We start from the raw sequence: 9,683 nt of genomic DNA on the forward strand, positions 1-9,683 counted from the left end.
ATTAGAGTAAGCATTTCCCATAGGTTTTTGTTGATAACCTCCTGCATAAGCAGCTTGCTCTTGCAAATAATCATCACCATAAGAAGAGTAATCAACTCCACAACTTTGGCTTCCATCTGTGAAGGCAACTTGTTGCATAGTTGTAGGAGTTGAGGTTGTTGCCTTTGTGCAAAAATCACTAAGAAGCTGAGTCAACTGGTCAAATCTTGCATTCATGTAGCTAACTGAGTCAAGTTCATAAATCCCAGCCTTCTTTGGCTCAAGTGCTCTAGGATTTCCCCACAAATGGGTATTATGAGCAATCTTCTCTAATAGATCATAGCATTCTTCACTTGTCATTCTCATGAAATCTCCTCCTGCTTGTGAATCAATTGTGTTTCTTATGGCTGGAGTAACTCTGGTGTAGAAATTATGAACAATCATCCATTTGGGTATTTCATGATGAGGACATTGCCTTTCAAGCTCCTTAAATCTCATCCAAGATTCATACAAAGTTTCATCATCTCTTGGTTTAAAAGCTACCATCAAATTCCTCAAATGAGTGGTCTTCCCAGGTGGGAAAAATTGAGATAGAAAACTTGAGATAGCTGCTCCCAAGTAGCTATAATAGCTTGTGGAAGTGAGTCATACCACTCCAATGCTGAATCCCGAAGAGAGAATGGAAATAAGGTGAGCCGAATAACTTCATCTGAAACTCCAGGCTGCCTTTGTGTGCCACATATCATCAAAAATTTCTTCAAATGAGAATGAGGATTTTCAAGTGGACTACCTCCAAATTGTGAATTCTGAACCATTTGAATGAGACCAGTCTTTAACTCAAATTGATTAGCTCCAATGATAGGTCTGTTATCTCTCACATCTGCACATCTAGGAAAAGCATAATCCAACATGGATCTTCTTTGAGGATCATTTTGATTAATAACTGCATTCTGCTCGTTTTGCTCATTTCCTCCATTGTCTCCACAATAGCTCTATTTTGATTCTCCATATTTTTAATTGTCTCCTCTTGCTCAAATCTTTGTTGTTCTTCTTTTTCTGCTTCTTTTCTTCTTTTGTATTCCTTTTTGTTGGCTCGACAGAATTTTTCAATTTCAGGATTGAACAACAATTCAGTATCACTTGTGCTTTTCGATCGTCTCGTAAACAAGAAAAGTACCTGAAAAACACAAGGAACAATAGTGAAAATAAAAGAAAATAAAAATCCTAATTAGCTTAAAACAATTAAAATCCAACTTAAAAACAAACAATTCCCCGGCAACGGCGCCAAAAACTTGATACGATGTTGTCCGCAAGTGCACGGGCCACAGTAGTATAGTTTTAAAAAAAATGATATCGATCCCACAGGGAATTGTGCTTAAATTGGAAATAAAAGTATAAGCTAATTAGAATGACAAAAATTAAAGATGTAAAATGAAATTTGGAATTAAAATTGGTATTTGAGGAATTAAAACTAAATCAAACAATTAACTAAAATTGATTAAACTAGATTACCAAAAATTAATTTGAAATTTCTATTTATGAAATTTGAGAGGAATTAAATCTAAATTCAATAAAAAATAAAGTGATTCTAGATATTGGATTTTTCAATATTGTTTGCATGTAGTTTATCCCTAATTTAGCCAAACACATGAGAATTGCAATTTTGAGGGAAATCAATTCTTAAATTTTTGAAACCTTTTTCAAGCATTTCAAAGTTGGTTTTCATTAAATCAAACCCTGTTTTCACGGTATTTCAAACCTAACAAAAACCCATTTAAAGCTCTAATTGATTTTTGGAAAGTTCCCCTTAATCCTCTTAGCTTATCTCTAACACCAAGAAAATAAAGTTTATTGCAAGATTATCTATCCCTAATATTCACTTTTCAGTCCATCTATTAAGGATTAAAGCTTAACTTAATGAGGGCCCATTCATCAAGCAAGGCAACAAGCTCACAAGCAATAAATCAAAATGTAACAAATCCCATTTAAATGGCTAAATCAGTTCAAAACCACAATACAAATCAATATTTACAAACCCATCTCTAGAATCTCAATCAACTACTCACTATTCATAGTTTTAAGACAAACCCAAATGTATAAATGAAGAAATAATGGAAATGTAAGCTAAGGGGTAGAAAAATTCAAAAATGCAAAGAGACTGCTGCAGAAAGTGCGTAAACGTGCTCCTTGCTCCTGCTGCAGAAATGGATCCCGTGCTCCCTCCTTTTCTCTCTCTATTCTTGCCAAAAATGCCTCCCTTGCTCTCTATGGAAAGAAAATGATAAAATGAGACTTTATATAGGTGAGGGGACTGCCCTAGAATGGGTAAAAGGGGGAAGGTTCCAGAGAAAGTGAGGTAAAAAGCTGGAGTAACGGAAATGCCACGTCAACCATTTCCAAGAAATGACATAAGCCGAGTCACTTGTGTCGTTGGTTGTGTCGCGGTTGTGTAGCTCTTACTGAATATCTCAAGATCGACACAACTTGCGACATAAGCTAATTCGGTTGTCTTGCCGCAGTTGTGTCGCCTCTACCATTTTACTCAACTTCAAAATTTTTGCAATTCGATTTTAATCTCCTCCAAATGGCTACTCTGATCAAAATACATCAAATTTCTCCAAATTTACCCTACAAAACAAAAAAATTAAACAAAGAAAAGTGAAAATTGATAAATTGACTAAATATATACTAATATCTATAATAATGGCTATGAACAAGGGTAAATTATGTGCAAAAATTATATCTAAATGATGATATTAAATGCATGCATCAGGGAGAAATCAATTTATTGAATCAAAGGGTCTCTCTCAATTACTGCCATGACTCAAGTAAAACTCCGCATCAGGTACGCTTTCTAGATCTGTGAGAATTTATTTATTCAAGATCTATTATTAGAGTGATAGTTGAATTTTATGTTTATGATTCACATTATACTTATAATTGTTATGATCTATTAAGATTTATTTTACAAGACCTTCAATAATTAGCCAAGTCCAAGTAGTCTTCAATAATAATATAAATAATATATTTAAAAAGAAAGAATGTATTGCAAATTTAATTTATAAAATTATGTTGACTTATTAAATTGATGAATAGGGTACTTGTAAAAATTATCCCATTTAAATTCGTCTCAAATTAGATTAAAAATCATTCTAAATTTTCTATATTTATTCCAACGCAATTATGAAGAACGGAATTAGGATCAAAACCACGCACCCCTAATACTTAATTATATGTAGGTTCCACATATTGTTTAACCATTTTCTTTATCATTTTTCACTTGATCATTTTGGCTCTAATTAGAGGAAAATATGAGCCTTTTAATTAATTTACAGGTTATTGAAATAGAATTTCACAGTCAAAAGTTAATAATTTTTTAATTAATTTTTATGATTAAATCTGAATAATTTTATGTACAGTTGGAGGCTAATAAAGTAGCAGAATGGGGTTGTCAAGAATTCTTTTTTTGTCCACCGACACACTGCTACTTGTGTCTTGGAATGCAAGTTGCTGTTTAAAAATTAAAAATGGATACAGACATGGGCACATGATCATGATGGCAATTTGGCAATGGATTCTAGTACACTACTGTGGAGTGGACGCGACATTTCCTACATTTTCTTGAGCCCATATAGGACAAAAAAAATTAATGGCCTTCTTCAACACCAAAGACACCTAACTAAAAGAAAAGAAGGCCCCGGAACAAAAGCTCATTCTAAAGAAGCTGCACACCAGACTAAAAGGAATTGATACTAGGAAAATAAAACAAACAAGAAGATAAGATTATAAACTAATGATGTACCTAACTAATTTTTTGTTTGTTAGTAATCAGCTTAAAATACACAACAACAAAGGCATAAATAACTTTTTTTTTTAAAGATTTTTTATTATTTTTTGAATTTACACAACTACAATGAAAAGAGAAAAGGTTAAAAGACTAAAAACTCATAAACAGTTTTTTCATTATTTTTATTTTATTTCTTTTATTTATTAATTTCAATTAAAATTTATATTCATGACTTATAACAGTTCTAGAATCAACTGTAATATCACTAAGTTTTTAATTGTATTTTTATTTTATTTTATTTTAGCTACTCTAAAACACAATTGCAGTGTAAATACTTGATCACTTAAGTTTAAAAAAAAAAAAGAAAGAAATTAAAGAAGCAAAAAATCTTACACATCAGTTATCTCAGGTGGGAAAAACATGACAAGTCCAAAATTTGTAACCTGAATAAAAATTAAGATTAGTAAATAATCATAGAATATATTTTAACCAACCATATAAAAGTTTAAACAATTTTTCATTGTCTTTTAAAAAGAAAATTTTGGCATATTTTCACTGAAAAAAAAAACTATAAAATAAGATGATATTTCAAGAAGTTACTAGGAACTTACTCTAAAACAAGCAATCTATTGAGATTTTCAATGCAGTATCCAATCGGGTTAACAAGATTTGAGAGATTCACACTGCTAACAACCTTAATATTCTTCTCAAATTCTTCTTTTTGCTGTTCATTCGGAAGCTCTTTAAGTTTCTTAATTGCAACAGTAACTTTGTTATCTAGGCATCCCTTATAAACTACGCCAACGACACCCCCGCCTAGTAAATTGGCCTTGAAGAAACCTTCGTTGCCTTTCTTAGCTGTCGATAAGTAAAAATCCTTGGCTTATAGATACTTCCATTGGATGAAGTTTCTCCAATGGTCTTAGTTTCCATTGTCGGTTTTCTCATTGGTTCAATGCCATTGTTAGGAAGCTTCAGCACCGTAGTCTGGAGGAGTTCGACGTTGGGGTTATCTGAAGAGAATGAGGGCTATATGATGAGACTATGTTACTAGAAAATCATCAACAACAAGTTGATCAAAAGAAGAGTGGAATGGATAAAATTAAATATCCTTTTTTTAAAAGAAAAAAATTAATATAAATCATGTCGACTGAAAACCTCGCAACCTCTTGAGACAACTTCAATTTGAACCAAAATTATGGTATTTGAATTTTGATTTGATTTAAATTTTTATTTATTTAAAATTAGACTTGATACAATCTGATTCAAAATCAGCATTGAATAATAGGTTTAGTTTGGTCCAGTTTCGAGCCAAAATTGAAATTTTCTTTTTTAAAAAATAATAATAAAAAAAAAATACTATGCCACTGTCCGATTCAGAACCATACTAGTTTAATTCAGCTGCAAAACTGGTTAAAACTAAATAGACCAAAATCAGCGTTGAATTGGACCAAAATCAAAAGGTATGATTTGATATAGTTTTGGGCTAATAGTGTCCGAATAATATGTACAACTATATAAATATGTATGCACACCAATACTAGGGTACTAATAAGGTCTACAAAATGAGGCGTGATACATATCTTATATATAGTTAGGTAGCCGTTTAATTTGTTTGCAAAATAGAGTTAACATTTCTTCTCCAATTGCACAAACCAAGATTGTTGAGGTCTTTTCAATCTAATTTGAGCTTCTTCTCCTTTAGCTGTTGTGTGCTGTTATAAAAAATAAAATAAATAAAATTAATATTGAATTGAAAACAAATATGACAATGGAAGCGTGGTAATTTTAGATATTAAAATTTGTCCCACACAACCAAGTTAACCAACATCACACATGATAATAAAACAATCAAATTTTAATATGCATAGATGTAGCTTCTTACCTGTACAACGTGTTTTAAGAAATAATTGATAATCAAACTATTATAACTTATTTCTAGCATAACTGAACTCAACTCAATTAAAAATACAGCATTCATTACATTTGAGTAAAAGTCCAAATCTTAACTTAGACATATTAACTTGATTATTGTAGAGCCAAATATGTGATTTGAGCTTGGACCTTTTGCTTTCACAATAATGTCTTTTTTTTATAAGCAAAAAATTTATTGAATTAGGAGAATATAACATAATGCATAACCACCCACAAAACTCATATGAGATGTGGCATGATAGAAGGGAGAAAACTGTCACCATGAAACAAAGTAATCCCAAAAAAGATATCCCAGCTACACCTAGGCAATCAAATGACACAGGGACTTGTAGCTATCCTAATATAAACTTCAAAAAAGATCAAGGATTTTCAACAAACCCAACCCACCCATTTCAAATTTCAATTGAAGATGCCTGATACCTTGGTAGCATAACAATTCTCGGCTTGACTTTCATCCAAGAAGAATCTATCAGCTCGCAATAATGTTCTTGTACTCAAAATTTTCACTATAAGCTTTCCAATTTGAAAAAACAGTAAAATCTATATCTTTTCTTTTATTAAGTTTCCATTAATAATTTGACATTCTAGAATTAGAGAGGGGGAGCCCACATTAAGAGCAGCAAGAAATAAAACAACAAATCCCATTTGATAATAAGGTTGTACCCAAACAGTTTTGTCAGGAGGAGTGAAAGATTAAACTAACATTAAACTAAATTGAAAAGGAAAACGAAATTAAAAGAATATAATAGAATGCTATTGAAATTTGGATATCATTCTCCCATATAGGCACCTTATAGATTATCCTATATGCAGGTTGCCATCTTAAGGTGAATCAACTTGTAAGCTGTTCATCTAGTAATTATGTGTCTCTAACTGAACTTACTTCAAAAAAGAAAAAAAAAAAAAGTAAATCTATTACCTGGATTTTTCCTCCTTGATCTGAATGGAAGAAGTGAAGAGTTTTCTTTTCAGTGGAAAAGTAAGTTCTTTAGTTACTTCTTCATGGTTGGGTGAAGGAGAAATTGTTTCTACTGCGTTGTGTGCTAGTGGTGGAGATGAGTTAGTAAGCTGTAGGGGTTGAGATTGAGAATAATCATTGGTTGAAATTATGTCATCATTATAGACCTTTGAAGCAATAAGGTATGGTCAAGCTAAATTTGAACTGTAGTGTAGCTGAAAAATTCTTGTTGAGCCAATCATATTGCTTAATGGTGGTGGGATGCATTGTTCATGGACATTGTCAAGATCTTTTGTGATTGTTGCACATGATACACCATCTAAGGCATGAGCAACCCTACCAAATAAATAAATGGGAGTCTGCCCTGTTTCATCTTTTATATGGCAAACCAAACAATACCTGTTCAAAGAAGATGCACCATATAATTAAATATCAAATTTTAAATAAAATATAATGTTGCGTTTATGAATTTATATTGGTTGAAAAGAGCAAAATGAAAATGAATTAAAATAGTTTCTATATTTAATCAATATAATCACCAATATTTTATTATAAATTGAAGTTAAATAAATGTAATATAAGAGGTTTTATTGTTTTTTACCGAGGTGTTGGTGGGTTTGAGAAATAACCATGTTTAGAACACCACCATTGAGGTCCAGCAATTTTTGCCCGCACAAAACATTGTGGACATGTCTTGTAGAACCATCCTTGTGTCTCATCAAATTTAATGATCTCAGCTTGACAAGTGAAGAATGCTTTCTTATTATAAACAATGGACTGCAAGTTATGATATTGTCTTGTCATTAATTGTAATATTGATTTAATTATTTTGTGCTAGTTACCTTATTTTGATTTGGATTGATATTCTTAAGCTCAGAGATTGTTTTCCTATTGATATTTTTTTCTTCGGTGGGGGAAATAGGTTGCTTTTTTGGGTAGGAAGCAGTTGGACCGGTTGAGAACTTGTTTGGAATCTGCACATAATGACACATAATAACTTTCATGAATTATTTTTCTTCATAAAAGTTTTAGCAACCAGCCAAAATGAATAAAATGTTAATGTATTATAACTTTTTACCTCCTTCTGTAAGTGTAAACTTCTTCTATTTCAGGATTCACATAGTATAGTGTGGCAGTCGAACTACTGAGGTTTATTTTTCCTATATTGATAGTATATTTTTTTGAGTTAGTTTTAATGAATTTTTTCCCATCAAAGTAAGAAAGAAATAGTAAAATTAAAATAGAAACATTTGTTAATGGATTTACCCATAAATTCTTTCACAGTCATAGCAACAAACACAATAATTATCGGGCCAACTAAGCCTTGAAAAATATTGGAGTTGAATGAGTGAGCAAGGTTCCCCCAAAGAGTTACATTTAATTTTTCTTCACTGTATAAATAATAGAGAAAATTATTATGTTTATAATAAGTAAAAATGAAAAGATATCATGAACTTGTTAGAATTGCTTACTTGAGATTTTGAATGGTGGCATCTCTTTTTGTGGTCTGTCTCTCATCAATATGAATAATTTCGACATCTTTTATGTCCAATAGTTGTCCAATCACATCTGAAAAGAACAATTCAAGAAGTTTTAAGGATTAATATTTTAAAATCAAGATAAGAATAAAAGACACAATCATTTTGAGATGCAAGAAAAATCAAGGAGAGAAAATGACGTGAAAAGTGAACAATATATATTTTAATCAAAGTAAATAAACTATACAATAATGTTAACAAAGAAAGAATCTCATGCGATATATATAGAGAGAGTTAGGAATGGAAAAATTATTAATAATAGAGGAAATAAGGAAAGAAAAATGTAAATTGTTCTATTACCAATTATAAGCGTGTTGTCAGCAAATCTTTTTCTTGAGGGCTGCATATTCACAAAAATTAAATTTATAGAGCGGAATATGATCATGATGATCATCAACCTTTAATATTCTTGTGGCACGACCAAACTGCAACATTCCAATATGTGGAACAACTCTGTATAGGTTTTTGCTATAAGCAATATAAAATTTACTAATGTGATATATAGAACCAACATCAAGCTTAGCAATAAAGAAATCAGCATCAACAACTTTCATTGTTGCTTGTATGGCATCATTCTGCATAACAACGAAGAAAAAAAATTGTCAACAAATAGGATAGTGTAAATATACATATGAAATTATAATACAAAAATGGTGAAAATATAATTAATGTACAATGTAATACCTGTTCATCAACCAAAATACAGTCAAGACTAAGGAGTCTATTTGCATTGAAATCATAAGTTTTCCATAGTCTACAATTTCTAGCTTTGATAGCTTCAGACAACTTTGTGGGTTTCAAATCTTTGATTGGCGTTATTGGCATTTCCATCTCTTAGCATGATCAAGGCAATTAAGATATAAAAAAAAAAAAAAAGTTAGGCATATTAAATATAGAGGGTAAATGATAAATAATGTTACTAAATATGACATATATTAAATAATGTACTCACTATTTTGTTTTTGTTTTAAATTAGGCAAGCAATACTAATAGTATTAGTTTGTATATAAGGTATCAAGAATCTCATGATAAAATATATTTTTTACATGATCTCCATATCTAGTTGCTGAAAGAGAAATCAATACTTTGAATCTATTCAAAGATTTCACTCTTGATAAAGCAACATATAGTTGACCGTGTAAAATGCATGGTCGTCAAAATATAAACCAACTTTATTAAGTGATTGATCTTAACTTTCATTTATCGATATTGCATAACAAACATTGACTAGGAATTGGCATATTTTCATGACAAAAGGCTCTATAGATTCTTGAACAGACATCTCTATTCTTGGCATATACACTTTTTCTCCTTCATGGCTACCTGTTAAAATTTTTTCTTCTATTATTTTATTAGTTTATTGTGTTATTATTAATCTTGTGCCATTACATAAACAAAATACTTGGTTTATATTTTGTAACAACATGATAGGTGAACCAACTTTTAACTTTAATTCACAAGGCGATAATCCACTAAAATTAAGGGT

At 30.9% G+C, this 9,683-nt stretch overlaps 1 long non-coding RNA gene and 1 other non-coding gene across 2 annotated transcripts; one reads left to right on the top strand and one right to left on the bottom strand.

Moving 5' to 3' along the window:
• Positions 1-433: 433 nt before the first annotated feature.
• On the top strand, positions 434-540 carry LOC131181172 (small nucleolar RNA R71). Its single transcript, XR_009149800.1, has one exon. It is a non-coding gene; the product is annotated as a small nucleolar RNA R71 (small nucleolar RNA).
• A 4,714-nt stretch (positions 541-5,254) lies between these two features.
• LOC110649860 (uncharacterized) lies at positions 5,255-7,624 on the bottom strand. Its single transcript, XR_009149643.1, has 4 exons — positions 7,502-7,624; positions 7,261-7,418; positions 6,621-7,058; positions 5,255-5,481 (listed from the first exon to the last, which is right to left on the bottom strand). It is a non-coding gene; the product is annotated as an uncharacterized LOC110649860 (long non-coding RNA).
• Positions 7,625-9,683: the final 2,059 nt, after the last annotated feature.

Source organism: Hevea brasiliensis, chromosome 6 (genome assembly GCF_030052815.1).
Source record: "Hevea brasiliensis isolate MT/VB/25A 57/8 chromosome 6, ASM3005281v1, whole genome shotgun sequence".
Lineage (NCBI taxonomy): Eukaryota > Viridiplantae > Streptophyta > Magnoliopsida > Malpighiales > Euphorbiaceae > Hevea > Hevea brasiliensis.